The sequence below is a fragment of the Lissotriton vulgaris genome, chromosome 10 (genome assembly GCF_964263255.1).
Source record: "Lissotriton vulgaris chromosome 10, aLisVul1.2, whole genome shotgun sequence".
Classification (NCBI taxonomy): Eukaryota; Metazoa; Chordata; class Amphibia; order Caudata; family Salamandridae; genus Lissotriton; species Lissotriton vulgaris.
In genome coordinates this window covers 535,522,426-535,542,031 of record NC_141698.1, presented here as the reverse complement: position 1 = coordinate 535,542,031, position 19,606 = coordinate 535,522,426, and the positions used below count along the sequence as shown (strand labels likewise).

At 47.4% G+C, this 19,606-nt stretch overlaps 34 non-coding genes across 34 annotated transcripts; all 34 read right to left on the bottom strand.

The window, feature by feature from the left end:
• Positions 1-364: 364 nt before the first annotated feature.
• Positions 365-437, bottom strand: TRNAV-UAC (transfer RNA valine (anticodon UAC)). Its single transcript has one exon. It is a non-coding gene; the product is annotated as a tRNA-Val (tRNA).
• A 385-nt stretch (positions 438-822) lies between these two features.
• Positions 823-894, bottom strand: TRNAP-CGG (transfer RNA proline (anticodon CGG)). Its single transcript has one exon. It is a non-coding gene; the product is annotated as a tRNA-Pro (tRNA).
• A 933-nt stretch (positions 895-1,827) lies between these two features.
• TRNAL-CAA (transfer RNA leucine (anticodon CAA)) lies at positions 1,828-1,939 on the bottom strand. Its single transcript has 2 exons — positions 1,902-1,939; positions 1,828-1,873 (listed from the first exon to the last, which is right to left on the bottom strand). It is a non-coding gene; the product is annotated as a tRNA-Leu (tRNA).
• Positions 1,940-2,232: 293 nt separating this feature from the next.
• Positions 2,233-2,305, bottom strand: TRNAV-AAC (transfer RNA valine (anticodon AAC)). Its single transcript has one exon. It is a non-coding gene; the product is annotated as a tRNA-Val (tRNA).
• A 385-nt stretch (positions 2,306-2,690) lies between these two features.
• TRNAP-AGG (transfer RNA proline (anticodon AGG)) lies at positions 2,691-2,762 on the bottom strand. The gene has a single exon. It is a non-coding gene; the product is annotated as a tRNA-Pro (tRNA).
• A 405-nt stretch (positions 2,763-3,167) lies between these two features.
• TRNAV-UAC (transfer RNA valine (anticodon UAC)) lies at positions 3,168-3,240 on the bottom strand. The gene has a single exon. It is a non-coding gene; the product is annotated as a tRNA-Val (tRNA).
• Positions 3,241-3,625: 385 nt separating this feature from the next.
• TRNAP-CGG (transfer RNA proline (anticodon CGG)) lies at positions 3,626-3,697 on the bottom strand. Its single transcript has one exon. It is a non-coding gene; the product is annotated as a tRNA-Pro (tRNA).
• A 932-nt stretch (positions 3,698-4,629) lies between these two features.
• Positions 4,630-4,741, bottom strand: TRNAL-CAA (transfer RNA leucine (anticodon CAA)). The gene is made up of 2 exons: positions 4,704-4,741; positions 4,630-4,675 (listed from the first exon to the last, which is right to left on the bottom strand). It is a non-coding gene; the product is annotated as a tRNA-Leu (tRNA).
• Positions 4,742-5,034: 293 nt separating this feature from the next.
• Positions 5,035-5,107, bottom strand: TRNAV-AAC (transfer RNA valine (anticodon AAC)). The gene has a single exon. It is a non-coding gene; the product is annotated as a tRNA-Val (tRNA).
• Positions 5,108-5,492: 385 nt separating this feature from the next.
• On the bottom strand, positions 5,493-5,564 carry TRNAP-AGG (transfer RNA proline (anticodon AGG)). The gene has a single exon. It is a non-coding gene; the product is annotated as a tRNA-Pro (tRNA).
• A 405-nt stretch (positions 5,565-5,969) lies between these two features.
• TRNAV-UAC (transfer RNA valine (anticodon UAC)) lies at positions 5,970-6,042 on the bottom strand. The gene has a single exon. It is a non-coding gene; the product is annotated as a tRNA-Val (tRNA).
• A 385-nt stretch (positions 6,043-6,427) lies between these two features.
• On the bottom strand, positions 6,428-6,499 carry TRNAP-CGG (transfer RNA proline (anticodon CGG)). Its single transcript has one exon. It is a non-coding gene; the product is annotated as a tRNA-Pro (tRNA).
• Positions 6,500-7,431: 932 nt separating this feature from the next.
• On the bottom strand, positions 7,432-7,543 carry TRNAL-CAA (transfer RNA leucine (anticodon CAA)). Its single transcript has 2 exons — positions 7,506-7,543; positions 7,432-7,477 (listed from the first exon to the last, which is right to left on the bottom strand). It is a non-coding gene; the product is annotated as a tRNA-Leu (tRNA).
• A 293-nt stretch (positions 7,544-7,836) lies between these two features.
• TRNAV-AAC (transfer RNA valine (anticodon AAC)) lies at positions 7,837-7,909 on the bottom strand. The gene has a single exon. It is a non-coding gene; the product is annotated as a tRNA-Val (tRNA).
• Positions 7,910-8,294: 385 nt separating this feature from the next.
• On the bottom strand, positions 8,295-8,366 carry TRNAP-AGG (transfer RNA proline (anticodon AGG)). Its single transcript has one exon. It is a non-coding gene; the product is annotated as a tRNA-Pro (tRNA).
• A 405-nt stretch (positions 8,367-8,771) lies between these two features.
• TRNAV-UAC (transfer RNA valine (anticodon UAC)) lies at positions 8,772-8,844 on the bottom strand. Its single transcript has one exon. It is a non-coding gene; the product is annotated as a tRNA-Val (tRNA).
• Positions 8,845-9,229: 385 nt separating this feature from the next.
• Positions 9,230-9,301, bottom strand: TRNAP-CGG (transfer RNA proline (anticodon CGG)). The gene has a single exon. It is a non-coding gene; the product is annotated as a tRNA-Pro (tRNA).
• A 933-nt stretch (positions 9,302-10,234) lies between these two features.
• On the bottom strand, positions 10,235-10,346 carry TRNAL-CAA (transfer RNA leucine (anticodon CAA)). The gene is made up of 2 exons: positions 10,309-10,346; positions 10,235-10,280 (listed from the first exon to the last, which is right to left on the bottom strand). It is a non-coding gene; the product is annotated as a tRNA-Leu (tRNA).
• A 293-nt stretch (positions 10,347-10,639) lies between these two features.
• TRNAV-AAC (transfer RNA valine (anticodon AAC)) lies at positions 10,640-10,712 on the bottom strand. The gene has a single exon. It is a non-coding gene; the product is annotated as a tRNA-Val (tRNA).
• Positions 10,713-11,574: 862 nt separating this feature from the next.
• Positions 11,575-11,647, bottom strand: TRNAV-UAC (transfer RNA valine (anticodon UAC)). The gene has a single exon. It is a non-coding gene; the product is annotated as a tRNA-Val (tRNA).
• Positions 11,648-12,032: 385 nt separating this feature from the next.
• On the bottom strand, positions 12,033-12,104 carry TRNAP-CGG (transfer RNA proline (anticodon CGG)). Its single transcript has one exon. It is a non-coding gene; the product is annotated as a tRNA-Pro (tRNA).
• Positions 12,105-13,037: 933 nt separating this feature from the next.
• TRNAL-CAA (transfer RNA leucine (anticodon CAA)) lies at positions 13,038-13,149 on the bottom strand. The gene is made up of 2 exons: positions 13,112-13,149; positions 13,038-13,083 (listed from the first exon to the last, which is right to left on the bottom strand). It is a non-coding gene; the product is annotated as a tRNA-Leu (tRNA).
• A 293-nt stretch (positions 13,150-13,442) lies between these two features.
• TRNAV-AAC (transfer RNA valine (anticodon AAC)) lies at positions 13,443-13,515 on the bottom strand. The gene has a single exon. It is a non-coding gene; the product is annotated as a tRNA-Val (tRNA).
• A 385-nt stretch (positions 13,516-13,900) lies between these two features.
• TRNAP-AGG (transfer RNA proline (anticodon AGG)) lies at positions 13,901-13,972 on the bottom strand. The gene has a single exon. It is a non-coding gene; the product is annotated as a tRNA-Pro (tRNA).
• A 405-nt stretch (positions 13,973-14,377) lies between these two features.
• TRNAV-UAC (transfer RNA valine (anticodon UAC)) lies at positions 14,378-14,450 on the bottom strand. The gene has a single exon. It is a non-coding gene; the product is annotated as a tRNA-Val (tRNA).
• Positions 14,451-14,835: 385 nt separating this feature from the next.
• On the bottom strand, positions 14,836-14,907 carry TRNAP-CGG (transfer RNA proline (anticodon CGG)). Its single transcript has one exon. It is a non-coding gene; the product is annotated as a tRNA-Pro (tRNA).
• A 932-nt stretch (positions 14,908-15,839) lies between these two features.
• On the bottom strand, positions 15,840-15,951 carry TRNAL-CAA (transfer RNA leucine (anticodon CAA)). The gene is made up of 2 exons: positions 15,914-15,951; positions 15,840-15,885 (listed from the first exon to the last, which is right to left on the bottom strand). It is a non-coding gene; the product is annotated as a tRNA-Leu (tRNA).
• Positions 15,952-16,244: 293 nt separating this feature from the next.
• Positions 16,245-16,317, bottom strand: TRNAV-AAC (transfer RNA valine (anticodon AAC)). Its single transcript has one exon. It is a non-coding gene; the product is annotated as a tRNA-Val (tRNA).
• A 385-nt stretch (positions 16,318-16,702) lies between these two features.
• On the bottom strand, positions 16,703-16,774 carry TRNAP-AGG (transfer RNA proline (anticodon AGG)). Its single transcript has one exon. It is a non-coding gene; the product is annotated as a tRNA-Pro (tRNA).
• Positions 16,775-17,179: 405 nt separating this feature from the next.
• Positions 17,180-17,252, bottom strand: TRNAV-UAC (transfer RNA valine (anticodon UAC)). Its single transcript has one exon. It is a non-coding gene; the product is annotated as a tRNA-Val (tRNA).
• A 385-nt stretch (positions 17,253-17,637) lies between these two features.
• On the bottom strand, positions 17,638-17,709 carry TRNAP-CGG (transfer RNA proline (anticodon CGG)). Its single transcript has one exon. It is a non-coding gene; the product is annotated as a tRNA-Pro (tRNA).
• A 932-nt stretch (positions 17,710-18,641) lies between these two features.
• Positions 18,642-18,753, bottom strand: TRNAL-CAA (transfer RNA leucine (anticodon CAA)). Its single transcript has 2 exons — positions 18,716-18,753; positions 18,642-18,687 (listed from the first exon to the last, which is right to left on the bottom strand). It is a non-coding gene; the product is annotated as a tRNA-Leu (tRNA).
• Positions 18,754-19,046: 293 nt separating this feature from the next.
• On the bottom strand, positions 19,047-19,119 carry TRNAV-AAC (transfer RNA valine (anticodon AAC)). The gene has a single exon. It is a non-coding gene; the product is annotated as a tRNA-Val (tRNA).
• Positions 19,120-19,500: 381 nt separating this feature from the next.
• On the bottom strand, positions 19,501-19,572 carry TRNAP-AGG (transfer RNA proline (anticodon AGG)). The gene has a single exon. It is a non-coding gene; the product is annotated as a tRNA-Pro (tRNA).
• Positions 19,573-19,606: the final 34 nt, after the last annotated feature.

The following is a 19,606-nucleotide window of genomic DNA, read 5'->3' as shown; positions in this document are numbered from 1 at the left end:
AGCTAGCCAGTACATGCTGCTCTGTTCTGCAATATGATTGCTGTCTTTTCCATGACCGTCATCAAACAAGAAATTAAAAAGCCTCTGTCCTTCAGACAGTTTGTTTGCTTTAAGTGTCTGCTCGTGGTGAGGACAAGAGAAGCATTTCTTCTCTCATGCCTTGCTTTCATGAAGTAGGCCCACCCTACAGAGCAAAGTGCGAGCAAGCGAATGGCGCAAGCTATCGTCACTTCTCTTTTCGAGCTGTCACTGAGATCTCTGGAGCACACTACGTCAGGCTGGTGAGGAATAGACAGCCTCTATTATCTCAGCTTTTCTATAAAGTGAGCCAGTAAATGCAAACACTGTGAAAAACAGCAAGCTGCATTTCTGCCCGGTCTCGAACCAGGGACCTTTCGCGTGTAAGGCGAACGTGATAACCACTACACTACAGAAACAGACACTACCTCAGGAATCTTGTTGGCGTGTATTGGGTTGGAACGCACAGACTAAGGGCCAACGTCCTTGAAGCTCAAAGTTGGGCTCTCCTTACCCGGTCTCTCTTTCTTTGGAAGACAGGAATGAGGACCACTTTTTTCCCCAAGAGGCGATTTTGAAACCATATCCTGAAATGACACTAGAAAAACTCTTTGCATGTAATGTTCCTACACTGCTGGTCCAGCCCAGAAAAGCAGTTGCAAGGAAGTCCTGCACTCCTTTATCATGTCAAAAGTGGAAAATAGCGTGCAGGGTAAGGAACCTTCTCGACATACACAGCGTCTTATAGCATTGAAAAGAAGAAAGGCTCCTATATGACAAGCAGTCTGAAAACTTCCACAGGATGGGCTCGTCCGGGATTTGAACCCGGGACCTCTCGCACCCGAAGCGAGAATCATACCCCTAGACCAACGAGCCTGAGTGGCCAGGAGACATTTTGAACAATTACTGAAGCGTCTTTCAGAAAACAGCAGGGCTATTTGGCTCGTCTCCCTATAAGTGAGCCACACAAAGTCATGTTTTCTCTCAAGTTGTTGTTTTTTCACTCCAGCAAGGAAGGGGGCAGCCAATCTCCTATCGGCCAGTGAGCAGTAAAAAGGCACAGATGAGAACAGCAAGCACTTTCTGGCACTTGTACTCCTCTGCAAGTCCTGGACCCTTGCTCCATAGACTTCCACACCAGAAGCAATGAAGGGCCCACCATTTCTTGCGCCTGAGAAAGAGGTGTTTGATATTTGGATTCAAACGCGCTCGCTCAGCGCTCGATCAGGCGAGATCAGGCGAGATTTATATGAGTGGCTCACAGGCCTGAAACATTCACCTGGGAGACCCAGAGTGGCTGACTTCCCAGTATGGCCATTGTTGGGCGAGTCTCCTCCTTTCCTCCTGCCTCAATCTAGAATTGGCTGCAAATCACAAGAGGGAGTGCAATGTCCGTGTGTAGTGCCTACTACCAGCTACCTCTCTGTCTTCCTTATGTAAATTAGAATTTTCAAGGGGGGACCATTGGCAATCTGCTCCTCCCACATAACCAGGAAGCCCTGTTGAACATGTCTGCCTGTGTTGTTGCAGGGACAGTGCCTTCTCTGCCCAAAAGGTGGCAGGAGAGCCTCACAACAAATGATGGGATCAACTGCTTATTTCGAAACCCAGCAAGGCAGTTACTGTGATGGATTGCAAAATGTAATGGAAGGTGTGCCTGCGGTGTCACTTTCAGAAATACATGGAATTGTGATTGAGGGCCCAGCCTGGTGGATTTCTCTTTATTTACTACAGGTTCCCGCAAATATTGTGGTGTGTGTGGGGAATGCACTGCAAAAATTAGGAAGACTTAAGGGTGTAAAAGGGACCTGTCAGAAGTGGGATTTGAACCCACGCCTCCATGAGGAGACCAGAAGGCTCAGCATCACTGAAGATCAAGCTCTCTTGAGTCTGGCGCCTTAGACCACTCGGCCATCCTGACGGCTCAGGGTGTGCTTAGTTCTGACTTTTCTGTCTGCACCTGCCAACGTTTCCACTTACAACGTTCACAGAAATGTCACAGGTGTAAAGGCCCCAACAATACAACATAGCTCACACAAAATAAAAATAGGCCCAAGAACAACCCCCAGATGATCGATGGAGATAACTTTGTTTCGTCTGCAAAGGTAAAAAAAAATTCTCGCGGCTCACCGTGTTCAAAGACCACCTCTTCTTAAACTTGCATTGAGATAATAAGGTTTTAGAGTGTGCACAAAAAAAGCATCCAATGCACAGTGTTTCTGCCCCGTCTCGAACCGGGGACCTTTCGCGTGTTAGGTGAACGTGATGACCACTACACTACAGAAACTACCTTGGTGCTTTCTACTGTTAGAGGAAAGTTTCTCTCAAGTCTTCACCCTACTTCTATTCTGCTGTATCAGCAGCGGCTCAGAATATGCAGAACAAGTGTGAAAACCTCAGAGATATCATCCAACATGCTTGCAATTAGACGTATTCAAAACTCACTTGTGCAGGCATCGACAGGCAAATATTTGATGCCTAAATGCCAGCGAGTACAGCTTGGGAAAGCATCACCTGGGACACACTGAGACTAAGCAGGTAGGCAGATAAAGCATGGTGATCCATTTTTCTTCTGAGGTTAGAAATATGTTGTGCAACAATGCACCCAGTATAACGAGAAATAGTCAGGCATAGTGCTTTTTTAGTAGGGTTTGTATGTTTACCTCTAAAAAGGGCTCGTCCGGGATTTGAACCCGGGACCTCTCGCACCCTAAGCGAGAATCATACCCCTAGACCAACGAGCCACGCAAGAGTCACCTCTGACACGGCTCCAGGGGTTAGTGGCAGCTAGCCAGTACATGCTGCTCTGTTCTGCAATATGATTGCTGTCTTTTCCATGACCGTCATCAAACAAGAAATTAAAAAGCCTCTGTCCTTCAGACAGTTTGTTTGCTTTAAGTGTCTGCTCGTGGTGAGGACAAGAGAAGCATTTCTTCTCTCATGCCTTGCTTTCATGAAGTAGGCCCACCCTACAGAGCAAAGTGCGAGCAAGCGAATGGCGCAAGCTATCGTCACTTCTCTTTTCGAGCTGTCACTGAGATCTCTGGAGCACACTACGTCAGGCTGGTGAGGAATAGACAGCCTCTATTATCTCAGCTTTTCTATAAAGTGAGCCAGTAAATGCAAACACTGTGAAAAACAGCAAGCTGCATTTCTGCCCGGTCTCGAACCAGGGACCTTTCGCGTGTAAGGCGAACGTGATAACCACTACACTACAGAAACAGACACTACCTCAGGAATCTTGTTGGCGTGTATTGGGTTGGAACGCACAGACTAAGGGCCAACGTCCTTGAAGCTCAAAGTTGGGCTCTCCTTACCCGGTCTCTCTTTCTTTGGAAGACAGGAATGAGGACCACTTTTTTCCCCAAGAGGCGATTTTGAAACCATATCCTGAAATGACACTAGAAAAACTCTTTGCATGTAATGTTCCTACACTGCTGGTCCAGCCCAGAAAAGCAGTTGCAAGGAAGTCCTGCACTCCTTTATCATGTCAAAAGTGGAAAATAGCGTGCAGGGTAAGGAACCTTCTCGACATACACAGCGTCTTATAGCATTGAAAAGAAGAAAGGCTCCTATATGACAAGCAGTCTGAAAACTTCCACAGGATGGGCTCGTCCGGGATTTGAACCCGGGACCTCTCGCACCCGAAGCGAGAATCATACCCCTAGACCAACGAGCCTGAGTGGCCAGGAGACATTTTGAACAATTACTGAAGCGTCTTTCAGAAAACAGCAGGGCTATTTGGCTCGTCTCCCTATAAGTGAGCCACACAAAGTCATGTTTCTCTCAAGTTGTTGTTTTTTCACTCCAGCAAGGAAGGGGGCAGCCAATCTCCTATCGGCCAGTGAGCAGTAAAAAGGCACAGATGAGAACAGCAAGCACTTTCTGGCACTTGTACTCCTCTGCAAGTCCTGGACCCTTGCTCCATAGACTTCCACACCAGAAGCAATGAAGGGCCCACCATTTCTTGCGCCTGAGAAAGAGGTGTTTGATATTTGGATTCAAACGCGCCCGCTCAGCGCTCGATCAGGCTCGATCAGGCGAGATTTATATGAGTGGCTCACAGGCCTGAAACATTCACCTGGGAGACCCAGAGTGGCTGACTTCCCAGTATGGCCATTGTTGGGCGAGTCTCCTCCTTTCCTCCTGCCTCAATCTAGAATTGGCTGCAAATCACAAGAGGGAGTGCAATGTCCGTGTGTAGTGCCTACTACCAGCTACCTCTCTGTCTTCCTTATGTAAATTAGAATTTTCAAGGGGGGACCATTGGCAATCTGCTCCTCCCACATAACCAGGAAGCCCTGTTGAACATGTCTGCCTGTGTTGTTGCAGGGACAGTGCCTTCTCTGCCCAAAAGGTGGCAGGAGAGCCTCACAACAAATGATGGGATCAACTGCTTATTTCGAAACCCAGCAAGGCAGTTACTGTGATGGATTGCAAAATGTAATGGAAGGTGTGCCTGCGGTGTCACTTTCAGAAATACATGGAATTGTGATTGAGGGCCCAGCCTGGTGGATTTCTCTTTATTTACTACAGGTTCCCGCAAATATTGTGGTGTGTGTGGGGAATGCACTGCAAAAATTAGGAAGACTTAAGGGTGTAAAAGGGACCTGTCAGAAGTGGGATTTGAACCCACGCCTCCATGAGGAGACCAGAAGGCTCAGCATCACTGAAGATCAAGCTCTCTTGAGTCTGGCGCCTTAGACCACTCGGCCATCCTGACGGCTCAGGGTGTGCTTAGTTCTGACTTTTCTGTCTGCACCTGCCAACGTTTCCACTTACAACGTTCACAGAAATGTCACAGGTGTAAAGGCCCCAACAATACAACATAGCTCACACAAAATAAAAATAGGCCCAAGAACAACCCCCAGATGATCGATGGAGATAACTTTGTTTCGTCTGCAAAGGTAAAAAAAAATTCTCGCGGCTCACCGTGTTCAAAGACCACCTCTTCTTAAACTTGCATTGAGATAATAAGGTTTTAGAGTGTGCACAAAAAAAGCATCCAATGCACAGTGTTTCTGCCCCGTCTCGAACCGGGGACCTTTCGCGTGTTAGGCGAACGTGATGACCACTACACTACAGAAACTACCTTGGTGCTTTCTACTGTTAGAGGAAAGTTTCTCTCAAGTCTTCACCCTACTTCTATTCTGCTGTATCAGCAGCGGCTCAGAATGTGCAGAACAAGTGTGAAAACCTCAGAGATATCATCCAACATGCTTGCAATTAGACGTATTCAAAACTCACTTGTGCAGGCATCGACAGGCAAATATCTGATGCCTAAATGCCAGCGAGTACAGCTTGGGAAAGCATCACCTGGGACACACTGAGACTAAGCAGGTAGGCAGATAAAGCATGGTGATCCATTTTTCTTCTGAGGTTAGAAATATGTTGTGCAACAATGCACCCAGTATAACGAGAAATAGTCAGGCATAGTGCTTTTTTAGTAGGGTTTGTATGTTTACCTCTAAAAAGGGCTCGTCCGGGATTTGAACCCGGGACCTCTCGCACCCTAAGCGAGAATCATACCCCTAGACCAACGAGCCACGCAAGAGTCACCTCTGACACGGCTCCAGGGGTTAGTGGCAGCTAGCCAGTACATGCTGCTCTGTTCTGCAATATGATTGCTGTCTTTTCCATGACCGTCATCAAACAAGAAATTAAAAAGCCTCTGTCCTTCAGACAGTTTGTTTGCTTTAAGTGTCTGCTCGTGGTGAGGACAAGAGAAGCATTTCTTCTCTCATGCCTTGCTTTCATGAAGTAGGCCCACCCTACAGAGCAAAGTGCGAGCAAGCGAATGGCGCAAGCTATCGTCACTTCTCTTTTCGAGCTGTCACTGAGATCTCTGGAGCACACTACGTCAGGCTGGTGAGGAATAGACAGCCTCTATTATCTCAGCTTTTCTATAAAGTGAGCCAGTAAATGCAAACACTGTGAAAAACAGCAAGCTGCATTTCTGCCCGGTCTCGAACCAGGGACCTTTCGCGTGTAAGGCGAACGTGATAACCACTACACTACAGAAACAGACACTACCTCAGGAATCTTGTTGGCGTGTATTGGGTTGGAACGCACAGACTAAGGGCCAACGTCCTTGAAGCTCAAAGTTGGGCTCTCCTTACCCGGTCTCTCTTTCTTTGGAAGACAGGAATGAGGACCACTTTTTTCCCCAAGAGGCGATTTTGAAACCATATCCTGAAATGACACTAGAAAAACTCTTTGCATGTAATGTTCCTACACTGCTGGTCCAGCCCAGAAAAGCAGTTGCAAGGAAGTCCTGCACTCCTTTATCATGTCAAAAGTGGAAAATAGCGTGCAGGGTAAGGAACCTTCTCGACATACACAGCGTCTTATAGCATTGAAAAGAAGAAAGGCTCCTATATGACAAGCAGCCTGAAAACTTCCACAGGATGGGCTCGTCCGGGATTTGAACCCGGGACCTCTCGCACCCGAAGCGAGAATCATACCCCTAGACCAACGAGCCTGAGTGGCCAGGAGACATTTTGAACAATTACTGAAGCGTCTTTCAGAAAACAGCAGGGCTATTTGGCTCGTCTCCCTATAAGTGAGCCACACAAAGTCATGTTTTCTCTCAAGTTGTTGTTTTTTCACTCCAGCAAGGAAGGGGGCAGCCAATCTCCTATCGGCCAGTGAGCAGTAAAAAGGCACAGATGAGAACAGCAAGCACTTTCTGGCACTTGTACTCCTCTGCAAGTCCTGGACCCTTGCTCCATAGACTTCCACACCAGAAGCAATGAAGGGCCCACCATTTCTTGCGCCTGAGAAAGAGGTGTTTGATATTTGGATTCAAACGCGCTCGCTCAGCGCTCGATCAGGCGAGATCAGGCGAGATTTATATGAGTGGCTCACAGGCCTGAAACATTCACCTGGGAGACCCAGAGTGGCTGACTTCCCAGTATGGCCATTGTTGGGCGAGTCTCCTCCTTTCCTCCTGCCTCAATCTAGAATTGGCTGCAAATCACAAGAGGGAGTGCAATGTCCGTGTGTAGTGCCTACTACCAGCTACCTCTCTGTCTTCCTTATGTAAATTAGAATTTTCAAGGGGGGACCATTGGCAATCTGCTCCTCCCACATAACCAGGAAGCCCTGTTGAACATGTCTGCCTGTGTTGTTGCAGGGACAGTGCCTTCTCTGCCCAAAAGGTGGCAGGAGAGCCTCACAACAAATGATGGGATCAACTGCTTATTTCGAAACCCAGCAAGGCAGTTACTGTGATGGATTGCAAATGTAATGGAAGGTGTGCCTGCGGTGTCACTTTCAGAAATACATGGAATTGTGATTGAGGGCCCAGCCTGGTGGATTTCTCTTTATTTACTACAGGTTCCCGCAAATATTGTGGTGTGTGTGGGGAATGCACTGCAAAAATTAGGAAGACTTAAGGGTGTAAAAGGGACCTGTCAGAAGTGGGATTTGAACCCACGCCTCCATGAGGAGACCAGAAGGCTCAGCATCACTGAAGATCAAGCTCTCTTGAGTCTGGCGCCTTAGACCACTCGGCCATCCTGACGGCTCAGGGTGTGCTTAGTTCTGACTTTTCTGTCTGCACCTGCCAACGTTTCCACTTACAACGTTCACAGAAATGTCACAGGTGTAAAGGCCCCAACAATACAACATAGCTCACACAAAATAAAAATAGGCCCAAGAACAACCCCCAGATGATCGATGGAGATAACTTTGTTTCGTCTGCAAAGGTAAAAAAAAATTCTCGCGGCTCACCGTGTTCAAAGACCACCTCTTCTTAAACTTGCATTGAGATAATAAGGTTTTAGAGTGTGCACAAAAAAAGCATCCAATGCACAGTGTTTCTGCCCCGTCTCGAACCGGGGACCTTTCGCGTGTTAGGCGAACGTGATGACCACTACACTACAGAAACTACCTTGGTGCTTTCTACTGTTAGAGGAAAGTTTCTCTCAAGTCTTCACCCTACTTCTATTCTGCTGTATCAGCAGCGGCTCAGAATATGCAGAACAAGTGTGAAAACCTCAGAGATATCATCCAACATGCTTGCAATTAGACGTATTCAAAACTCACTTGTGCAGGCATCGACAGGCAAATATTTGATGCCTAAATGCCAGCGAGTACAGCTTGGGAAAGCATCACCTGGGACACACTGAGACTAAGCAGGTAGGCAGATAAAGCATGGTGATCCATTTTTCTTCTGAGGTTAGAAATATGTTGTGCAACAATGCACCCAGTATAACGAGAAATAGTCAGGCATAGTGCTTTTTTAGTAGGGTTTGTATGTTTACCTCTAAAAAGGGCTCGTCCGGGATTTGAACCCGGGACCTCTCGCACCCTAAGCGAGAATCATACCCCTAGACCAACGAGCCACGCAAGAGTCACCTCTGACACGGCTCCAGGGGTTAGTGGCAGCTAGCCAGTACATGCTGCTCTGTTCTGCAATATGATTGCTGTCTTTTCCATGACCGTCATCAAACAAGAAATTAAAAAGCCTCTGTCCTTCAGACAGTTTGTTTGCTTTAAGTGTCTGCTCGTGGTGAGGACAAGAGAAGCATTTCTTCTCTCATGCCTTGCTTTCATGAAGTAGGCCCACCCTACAGAGCAAAGTGCGAGCAAGCGAATGGCGCAAGCTATCGTCACTTCTCTTTTCGAGCTGTCACTGAGATCTCTGGAGCACACTACGTCAGGCTGGTGAGGAATAGACAGCCTCTATTATCTCAGCTTTTCTATAAAGTGAGCCAGTAAATGCAAACACTGTGAAAAACAGCAAGCTGCATTTCTGCCCGGTCTCGAACCAGGGACCTTTCGCGTGTAAGGCGAACGTGATAACCACTACACTACAGAAACAGACACTACCTCAGGAATCTTGTTGGCGTGTATTGGGTTGGAACGCACAGACTAAGGGCCAACGTCCTTGAAGCTCAAAGTTGGGCTCTCCTTACCCGGTCTCTCTTTCTTTGGAAGACAGGAATGAGGACCACTTTTTTCCCCAAGAGGCGATTTTGAAACCATATCCTGAAATGACACTAGAAAAACTCTTTGCATGTAATGTTCCTACACTGCTGGTCCAGCCCAGAAAAGCAGTTGCAAGGAAGTCCTGCACTCCTTTATCATGTCAAAAGTGGAAAATAGCGTGCAGGGTAAGGAACCTTCTCGACATACACAGCGTCTTATAGCATTGAAAAGAAGAAAGGCTCCTATATGACAAGCAGCCTGAAAACTTCCACAGGATGGGCTCGTCCAGGATTTGAACCCGGGACCACTCGCACCCGAAGCGAGAATCATACCCCTAGACCAACGAGCCTGAGTGGCCAGGAGACATTTTGAACAATTACTGAAGCGTCTTTCAGAAAACAGCAGGGCTATTTGGCTCGTCTCCCTATAAGTGAGCCACACAAAGTCATGTTTTCTCTCAAGTTGTTGTTTTTTCACTCCAGCAAGGAAGGGGGCAGCCAATCTCCTATCGGCCAGTGAGCAGTAAAAAGGCACAGATGAGAACAGCAAGCACTTTCTGGCACTTGTACTCCTCTGCAAGTCCTGGACCCTTGCTCCATAGACTTCCACACCAGAAGCAATGAAGGGCCCACCATTTCTTGCGCCTGAGAAAGAGGTGTTTGATATTTGGATTCAAACGCGCTCGCTCAGCGCTCGATCAGGCGAGATCAGGCGAGATTTATATGAGTGGCTCACAGGCCTGAAACATTCACCTGGGAGACCCAGAGTGGCTGACTTCCCAGTATGGCCATTGTTGGGCGAGTCTCCTCCTTTCCTCCTGCCTCAATCTAGAATTGGCTGCAAATCACAAGAGGGAGTGCAATGTCCGTGTGTAGTGCCTACTACCAGCTACCTCTCTGTCTTCCTTATGTAAATTAGAATTTTCAAGGGGGGACCATTGGCAATCTGCTCCTCCCACATAACCAGGAAGCCCTGTTGAACATGTCTGCCTGTGTTGTTGCAGGGACAGTGCCTTCTCTGCCCAAAAGGTGGCAGGAGAGCCTCACAACAAATGATGGGATCAACTGCTTATTTCGAAACCCAGCAAGGCAGTTACTGTGATGGATTGCAAAATGTAATGGAAGGTGTGCCTGCGGTGTCACTTTCAGAAATACATGGAATTGTGATTGAGGGCCCAGCCTGGTGGATTTCTCTTTATTTACTACAGGTTCCCGCAAATATTGTGGTGTGTGTGGGGAATGCACTGCAAAAATTAGGAAGACTTAAGGGTGTAAAAGGGACCTGTCAGAAGTGGGATTTGAACCCACGCCTCCATGAGGAGACCAGAAGGCTCAGCATCACTGAAGATCAAGCTCTCTTGAGTCTGGCGCCTTAGACCACTCGGCCATCCTGACGGCTCAGGGTGTGCTTAGTTCTGACTTTTCTGTCTGCACCTGCCAACGTTTCCACTTACAACGTTCACAGAAATGTCACAGGTGTAAAGGCCCCAACAATACAACATAGCTCACACAAAATAAAAATAGGCCCAAGAACAACCCCCAGATGATCGATGGAGATAACTTTGTTTCGTCTGCAAAGGTAAAAAAAAATTCTCGCGGCTCACCGTGTTCAAAGACCACCTCTTCTTAAACTTGCATTGAGATAATAAGGTTTTAGAGTGTGCACAAAAAAAGCATCCAATGCACAGTGTTTCTGCCCCGTCTCGAACCGGGGACCTTTCGCGTGTTAGGCGAACGTGATGACCACTACACTACAGAAACTACCTTGGTGCTTTCTACTGTTAGAGGAAAGTTTCTCTCAAGTCTTCACCCTACTTCTATTCTGCTGTATCAGCAGCGGCTCAGAATGTGCAGAACAAGTGTGAAAACCTCAGAGATATCATCCAACATGCTTGCAATTAGACGTATTCAAAACTCACTTGTGCAGGCATCGACAGGCAAATATCTGATGCCTAAATGCCAGCGAGTACAGCTTGGGAAAGCATCACCTGGGACACACTGAGACTAAGCAGGTAGGCAGATAAAGCATGGTGATCCATTTTTCTTCTGAGGTTAGAAATATGTTGTGCAACAATGCACCCAGTATAACGAGAAATAGTCAGGCATAGTGCTTTTTTAGTAGGGTTTGTATGTTTACCTCTAAAAAGGGCTCGTCCGGGATTTGAACCCGGGACCTCTCGCACCCAAAGCGAGAATCATACCCCTAGACCAATGAGCCACGCAAGAGTCACCTCTGACACGGCTCCAGGGGTTAGTGGCAGCTAGCCAGTACATGCTGCTCTGTTCTGCAATATGATTGCTGTCTTTTCCATGACCGTCATCAAACAAGAAATTAAAAAGCCTCTGTCCTTCAGACAGTTTGTTTGCTTTAAGTGTCTGCTCGTGGTGAGGACAAGAGAAGCATTTCTTCTCTCATGCCTTGCTTTCATGAAGTAGGCCCACCCTACAGAGCAAAGTGCGAGCAAGCGAATGGCGCAAGCTATCGTCACTTCTCTTTTCGAGCTGTCACTGAGATCTCTGGAGCACACTACGTCAGGCTGGTGAGGAATAGACAGCCTCTATTATCTCAGCTTTTCTATAAAGTGAGCCAGTAAATGCAAACACTGTGAAAAACAGCAAGCTGCATTTCTGCCCGGTCTCGAACCAGGGACCTTTTGCGTGTAAGGCGAACGTGATAACCACTACACTACAGAAACAGACACTACCTCAGGAATCTTGTTGGCGTGTATTGGGTTGGAACGCACAGACTAAGGGCCAACGTCCTTGAAGCTCAAAGTTGGGCTCTCCTTACCCGGTCTCTCTTTCTTTGGAAGACAGGAATGAGGACCACTTTTTTCCCCAAGAGGCGATTTTGAAACCATATCCTGAAATGACACTAGAAAAACTCTTTGCATGTAATGTTCCTACACTGCTGGTCCAGCCCAGAAAAGCAGTTGCAAGGAAGTCCTGCACTCCTTTATCATGTCAAAAGTGGAAAATAGCGTGCAGGGTAAGGAACCTTCTCGACATACACAGCGTCTTATAGCATTGAAAAGAAGAAAGGCTCCTATATGACAAGCAGCCTGAAAACTTCCACAGGATGGGCTCGTCCAGGATTTGAACCCGGGACCACTCGCACCCGAAGCGAGAATCATACCCCTAGACCAACGAGCCTGAGTGGCCAGGAGACATTTTGAACAATTACTGAAGCGTCTTTCAGAAAACAGCAGGGCTATTTGGCTCGTCTCCCTATAAGTGAGCCACACAAAGTCATGTTTTCTCTCAAGTTGTTGTTTTTTCACTCCAGCAAGGAAGGGGGCAGCCAATCTCCTATCGGCCAGTGAGCAGTAAAAAGGCACAGATGAGAACAGCAAGCACTTTCTGGCACTTGTACTCCTCTGCAAGTCCTGGACCCTTGCTCCATAGACTTCCACACCAGAAGCAATGAAGGGCCCACCATTTCTTGCGCCTGAGAAAGAGGTGTTTGATATTTGGATTCAAACGCGCTCGCTCAGCGCTCGATCAGGCGAGATCAGGCGAGATTTATATGAGTGGCTCACAGGCCTGAAACATTCACCTGGGAGACCCAGAGTGGCTGACTTCCCAGTATGGCCATTGTTGGGCGAGTCTCCTCCTTTCCTCCTGCCTCAATCTAGAATTGGCTGCAAATCACAAGAGGGAGTGCAATGTCCGTGTGTAGTGCCTACTACCAGCTACCTCTCTGTCTTCCTTATGTAAATTAGAATTTTCAAGGGGGGACCATTGGCAATCTGCTCCTCCCACATAACCAGGAAGCCCTGTTGAACATGTCTGCCTGTGTTGTTGCAGGGACAGTGCCTTCTCTGCCCAAAAGGTGGCAGGAGAGCCTCACAACAAATGATGGGATCAACTGCTTATTTCGAAACCCAGCAAGGCAGTTACTGTGATGGATTGCAAAATGTAATGGAAGGTGTGCCTGCGGTGTCACTTTCAGAAATACATGGAATTGTGATTGAGGGCCCAGCCTGGTGGATTTCTCTTTATTTACTACAGGTTCCCGCAAATATTGTGGTGTGTGTGGGGAATGCACTGCAAAAATTAGGAAGACTTAAGGGTGTAAAAGGGACCTGTCAGAAGTGGGATTTGAACCCACGCCTCCATGAGGAGACCAGAAGGCTCAGCATCACTGAAGATCAAGCTCTCTTGAGTCTGGCGCCTTAGACCACTCGGCCATCCTGACGGCTCAGGGTGTGCTTAGTTCTGACTTTTCTGTCTGCACCTGCCAACGTTTCCACTTACAACGTTCACAGAAATGTCACAGGTGTAAAGGCCCCAACAATACAACATAGCTCACACAAAATAAAAATAGGCCCAAGAACAACCCCCAGATGATCGATGGAGATAACTTTGTTTCGTCTGCAAAGGTAAAAAAAAATTCTCGCGGCTCACCGTGTTCAAAGACCACCTCTTCTTAAACTTGCATTGAGATAAAAAGGTTTTAGAGTGTGCACAAAAAAAGCATCCAATGCACAGTGTTTCTGCCCCGTCTCGAACCGGGGACCTTTCGCGTGTTAGGCGAACGTGATGACCACTACACTACAGAAACTACCTTGGTGCTTTCTACTGTTAGAGGAAAGTTTCTCTCAAGTCTTCACCCTACTTCTATTCTGCTGTATCAGCAGCGGCTCAGAATGTGCAGAACAAGTGTGAAAACCTCAGAGATATCATCCAACATGCTTGCAATTAGACGTATTCAAAACTCACTTGTGCAGGCATCGACAGGCAAATATCTGATGCCTAAATGCCAGCGAGTACAGCTTGGGAAAGCATCACCTGGGACACACTGAGACTAAGCAGGTAGGCAGATAAAGCATGGTGATCCATTTTTCTTCTGAGGTTAGAAATATGTTGTGCAACAATGCACCCAGTATAACGAGAAATAGTCAGGCATAGTGCTTTTTTAGTAGGGTTTGTATGTTTACCTCTAAAAAGGGCTCGTCCGGGATTTGAACCCGGGACCTCTCGCACCCTAAGCGAGAATCATACCCCTAGACCAACGAGCCACGCAAGAGTCACCTCTGACACGGCTCCAGGGGTTAGTGGCAGCTAGCCAGTACATGCTGCTCTGTTCTGCAATATGATTGCTGTCTTTTCCATGACCGTCATCAAACAAGAAATTAAAAAGCCTCTGTCCTTCAGACAGTTTGTTTGCTTTAAGTGTCTGCTCGTGGTGAGGACAAGAGAAGCATTTCTTCTCTCATGCCTTGCTTTCATGAAGTAGGCCCACCCTACAGAGCAAAGTGCGAGCAAGCGAATGGCGCAAGCTATCGTCACTTCTCTTTTCGAGCTGTCACTGAGATCTCTGGAGCACACTACGTCAGGCTGGTGAGGAATAGACAGCCTCTATTATCTCAGCTTTTCTATAAAGTGAGCCAGTAAATGCAAACACTGTGAAAAACAGCAAGCTGCATTTCTGCCCGGTCTCGAACCAGGGACCTTTCGCGTGTAAGGCGAACGTGATAACCACTACACTACAGAAACAGACACTACCTCAGGAATCTTGTTGGCGTGTATTGGGTTGGAACGCACAGACTAAGGGCCAACGTCCTTGAAGCTCAAAGTTGGGCTCTCCTTACCCGGTCTCTCTTTCTTTGGAAGACAGGAATGAGGACCACTTTTTTCCCCAAGAGGCGATTTTGAAACCATATCCTGAAATGACACTAGAAAAACTCTTTGCATGTAATGTTCCTACACTGCTGGTCCAGCCCAGAAAAGCAGTTGCAAGGAAGTCCTGCACTCCTTTATCATGTCAAAAGTGGAAAATAGCGTGCAGGGTAAGGAACCTTCTCGACATACACAGCGTCTTATAGCATTGAAAAGAAGAAAGGCTCCTATATGACAAGCAGCCTGAAAACTTCCACAGGATGGGCTCGTCCGGGATTTGAACCCGGGACCACTCGCACCCGAAGCGAGAATCATACCCCTAGACCAACGAGCCTGAGTGGCCAGGAGACATTTTGAACAATTACTGAAGCGTCTTTCAGAAAACAGCAGGGCTATTTGGCTCGTCTCCCTATAAGTGAGCCACACAAAGTCATGTTTTCTCTCAAGTTGTTGTTTTTTCACTCCAGCAAGGAAGGGGGCAGCCAATCTCCTATCGGCCAGTGAGCAGTAAAAAGGCACAGATGAGAACAGCAAGCACTTTCTGGCACTTGTACTCCTCTGCAAGTCCTGGACCCTTGCTCCATAGACTTCCACACCAGAAGCAATGAAGGGCCCACCATTTCTTGCGCCTGAGAAAGAGGTGTTTGATATTTGGATTCAAACGCGCTCGCTCAGCGCTCGATCAGGCTCGATCAGGCGAGATTTATATGAGTGGCTCACAGGCCTGAAACATTCACCTGGGAGACCCAGAGTGGCTGACTTCCCAGTATGGCCATTGTTGGGCGAGTCTCCTCCTTTCCTCCTGCCTCAATCTAGAATTGGCTGCAAATCACAAGAGGGAGTGCAATGTCCGTGTGTAGTGCCTACTACCAGCTACCTCTCTGTCTTCCTTATGTAAATTAGAATTTTCAAGGGGGGACCATTGGCAATCTGCTCCTCCCACATAACCAGGAAGCCCTGTTGAACATGTCTGCCTGTGTTGTTGCAGGGACAGTGCCTTCTCTGCCCAAAAGGTGGCAGGAGAGCCTCACAACAAATGATGGGATCAACTGCTTATTTCGAAACCCAGCAAGGCAGTTACTGTGATGGATTGCAAATGTAATGGAAGGTGTGCCTGCGGTGTCACTTTCAGAAATACATGGAATTGTGATTGAGGGCCCAGCCTGGTGGATTTCTCTTTATTTACTACAGGTTCCCGCAAATATTGTGGTGTGTGTGGGGAATGCACTGCAAAAATTAGGAAGACTTAAGGGTGTAAAAGGGACCTGTCAGAAGTGGGATTTGAACCCACGCCTCCATGAGGAGACCAGAAGGCTCAGCATCACTGAAGATCAAGCTCTCTTGAGTCTGGCGCCTTAGACCACTCGGCCATCCTGACGGCTCAGGGTGTGCTTAGTTCTGACTTTTCTGTCTGCACCTGCCAACGTTTCCACTTACAACGTTCACAGAAATGTCACAGGTGTAAAGGCCCCAACAATACAACATAGCTCACACAAAATAAAAATAGGCCCAAGAACAACCCCCAGATGATCGATGGAGATAACTTTGTTTCGTCTGCAAAGGTAAAAAAAAATTCTCGCGGCTCACCGTGTTCAAAGACCACCTCTTCTTAAACTTGCATTGAGATAATAAGGTTTTAGAGTGTGCACAAAAAAAGCATCCAATGCACAGTGTTTCTGCCCCGTCTCGAACCGGGGACCTTTCGCGTGTTAGGCGAACGTGATGACCACTACACTACAGAAACTACCTTGGTGCTTTCTACTGTTAGAGGAAAGTTTCTCTCAAGTCTTCACCCTACTTCTATTCTGCTGTATCAGCAGCGGCTCAGAATGTGCAGAACAAGTGTGAAAACCTCAGAGATATCATCCAACATGCTTGCAATTAGACGTATTCAAAACTCACTTGTGCAGGCATCGACAGGCAAATATCTGATGCCTAAATGCCAGCGAGTACAGCTTGGGAAAGCATCACCTGGGACACACTGAGACTAAGCAGGTAGGCAGATAAAGCATGGTGATCCATTTTTCTTCTGAGGTTAGAAATATGTTGTGCAACAATGCACCCAGTATAACGAGAAATAGTCAGGCATAGTGCTTTTTTAGTAGGGTTTGTATGTTTACCTCTAAAAAGGGCTCGTCCGGGATTTGAACCCGGGACCTCTCGCACCCTAAGCGAGAATCATACCCCTAGACCAACGAGCCACACAAGAGTCACCTCTGACACGGCTCCAGGGGTTAGTGGCAGCTAGCCAGTACATGCTGCTCTGTTCTGCAATATGATTGCTGTCTTTTCCATGACCGTCATCAAACAAGAAATTAAAAAGCCTCTGTCCTTCAGACAGTTTGTTTGCTTTAAGTGTCTGCTCGTGGTGAGGACAAGAGAAGCATTTCTTCTCTCATGCCTTGCTTTCATGAAGTAGGCCCACCCTACAGAGCAAAGTGCGAGCAAGCGAATGGCGCAAGCTATCGTCACTTCTCTTTTCGAGCTGTCACTGAGATCTCTGGAGCACACTACGTCAGGCTGGTGAGGAATAGACAGCCTCTATTATCTCAGCTTTTCTATAAAGTGAGCCAGTAAATGCAAACACTGTGAAAAACAGCAAGCTGCATTTCTGCCCGGTCTCGAACCAGGGACCTTTCGCGTGTAAGGCGAACGTGATAACCACTACACTACAGAAACAGACACTACCTCAGGAATCTTGTTGGCGTGTATTGGGTTGGAACGCACAGACTAAGGGCCAACGTCCTTGAAGCTCAAAGTTGGGCTCTCCTTACCCGGTCTCTCTTTCTTTGGAAGACAGGAATGAGGACCACTTTTTTCCCCAAGAGGCGATTTTGAAACCATATCCTGAAATGACACTAGAAAAACTCTTTGCATGTAATGTTCCTACACTGCTGGTCCAGCCCAGAAAAGCAGTTGCAAGGAAGTCCTGCACTCCTTTATCATGTCAAAAGTGGAAAATAGCGTGCAGGGTAAGGAACCTTCTCGACATACACAGCGTCTTATAGCATTGAAAAGAAGAAAGGCTCCTATATGACAAGCAGTCTGAAAACTTCCACAGGATGGGCTCGTCCGGGATTTGAACCCGGGACCTCTCGCACCCGAAGCGAGAATCATACCCCTAGACCAACGAGCCTGAGTGGCCAGGAGACATTTTGAACAATTACTGAAGCGTCTTTCAGAAAACAGCAGGGCTATTTGGCTCGTCTCCCTATAAGTGAGCCACACAAAGTCATGTTTTCTCTCAAGTTGTTGTTTTTTCACTCCAGCAAGGAAGGGGGCAGCCAATCTCCTATCGGCCAGTGAGCAGTAAAAAGGCACAGATGAGAACAGCAAGCACTTTCTGGCACTTGTACTCCTCTGCAAGTCCTGGACCCTTGCTCCATAGACTTCCACACCAGAAGCAATGAAGGGCCCACCATTTCTTGCGCCTGAGAAAGAGGTGTTTGATATTTGGATTCAAACGCGCCCGCTCAGCGCTCGATCAGGCTCGATCAGGCGAGATTTATATGAGTGGCTCACAGGCCTGAAACATTCACCTGGGAGACCCAGAGTGGCTGACTTCCCAGTATGGCCATTGTTGGGCGAGTCTCCTCCTTTCCTCCTGCCTCAATCTAGAATTGGCTGCAAATCACAAGAGGGAGTGCAATGTCCGTGTGTAGTGCCTACTACCAGCTACCTCTCTGTCTTCCTTATGTAAATTAGAATTTTCAAGGGGGGACCATTGGCAATCTGCTCCTCCCACATAACCAGGAAGCCCTGTTGAACATGTCTGCCTGTGTTGTTGCAGGGACAGTGCCTTCTCTGCCAAAAAGGTGGCAGGAGAGCCTCACAACAAATGATGGGATCAACTGCTTATTTCGAAACCCAGCAAGGCAGTTACTGTGATGGATTGCAAATGTAATGGAAGGTGTGCCTGAGGTGTCACTTTCAGAAATACATGGAATTGTGATTGAGGGCCCAGCCTGGTGGATTTCTCTTTATTTACTACAGGTTCCCGCAAATATTGTGGTGTGTGTGGGGAATGCACTGCAAAAATTAGGAAGACTTAAGGGTGTAAAAGGGACCTGTCAGAAGTGGGATTTGAACCCACGCCTCCATGAGGAGACCAGAAGGCTCAGCATCACTGAAGATCAAGCTCTCTTGAGTCTGGCGCCTTAGACCACTCGGCCATCCTGACGGCTCAGGGTGTGCTTAGTTCTGACTTTTCTGTCTGCACCTGCCAACGTTTCCACTTACAACGTTCACAGAAATGTCACAGGTGTAAAGGCCCCAACAATACAACATAGCTCACACAAAATAAAAATAGGCCCAAGAACAACCCCCAGATGATCGATGGAGATAACTTTGTTTCGTCTGCAAAGGTAAAAAAAAATTCTCGCGGCTCACTGTGTTCAAAGACCACCTCTTCTTAAACTTGCATTGAGATAATAAGGTTTTAGAGTGTGCACAAAAAAAGCATCCAATGCACAGTGTTTCTGCCCCGTCTCGAACCGGGGACCTTTCGCGTGTTAGGCGAACGTGATGACCACTACACTACAGAAACTACCTTGGTGCTTTCTACTGTTAGAGGAAAGTTTCTCTCAAGTCTTCACCCTACTTCTATTCTGCTGTATCAGCAGCGGCTCAGAATGTGCAGAACAAGTGTGAAAACCTCAGAGATATCATCCAACATGCTTGCAATTAGACGTATTCAAAACTCACTTGTGCAGGCATCGACAGGCAAATATCTGATGCCTAAATGCCAGCGAGTACAGCTTGGGAAAGCATGACCTGGGACACACTGAGACTAAGCAGGTAGGCAGATAAAGCATGGTGATCCATTTTTCTTTTGAGGTTAGAAATATGTTGTGCAACAATGCACCCAGTATAACGAGAAATAGTCATAGTGCTTTTTTAGTAGGGTTTGTATGTTTACCTCTAAAAAGGGCTCGTCCGGGATTTGAACCCGGGACCTTTCGCACCCTAAGCGAGAATCATACCCCTAGACCAACGAGCCACGCAAGAGTCACCTCTGACACGGCTCCAGGGGT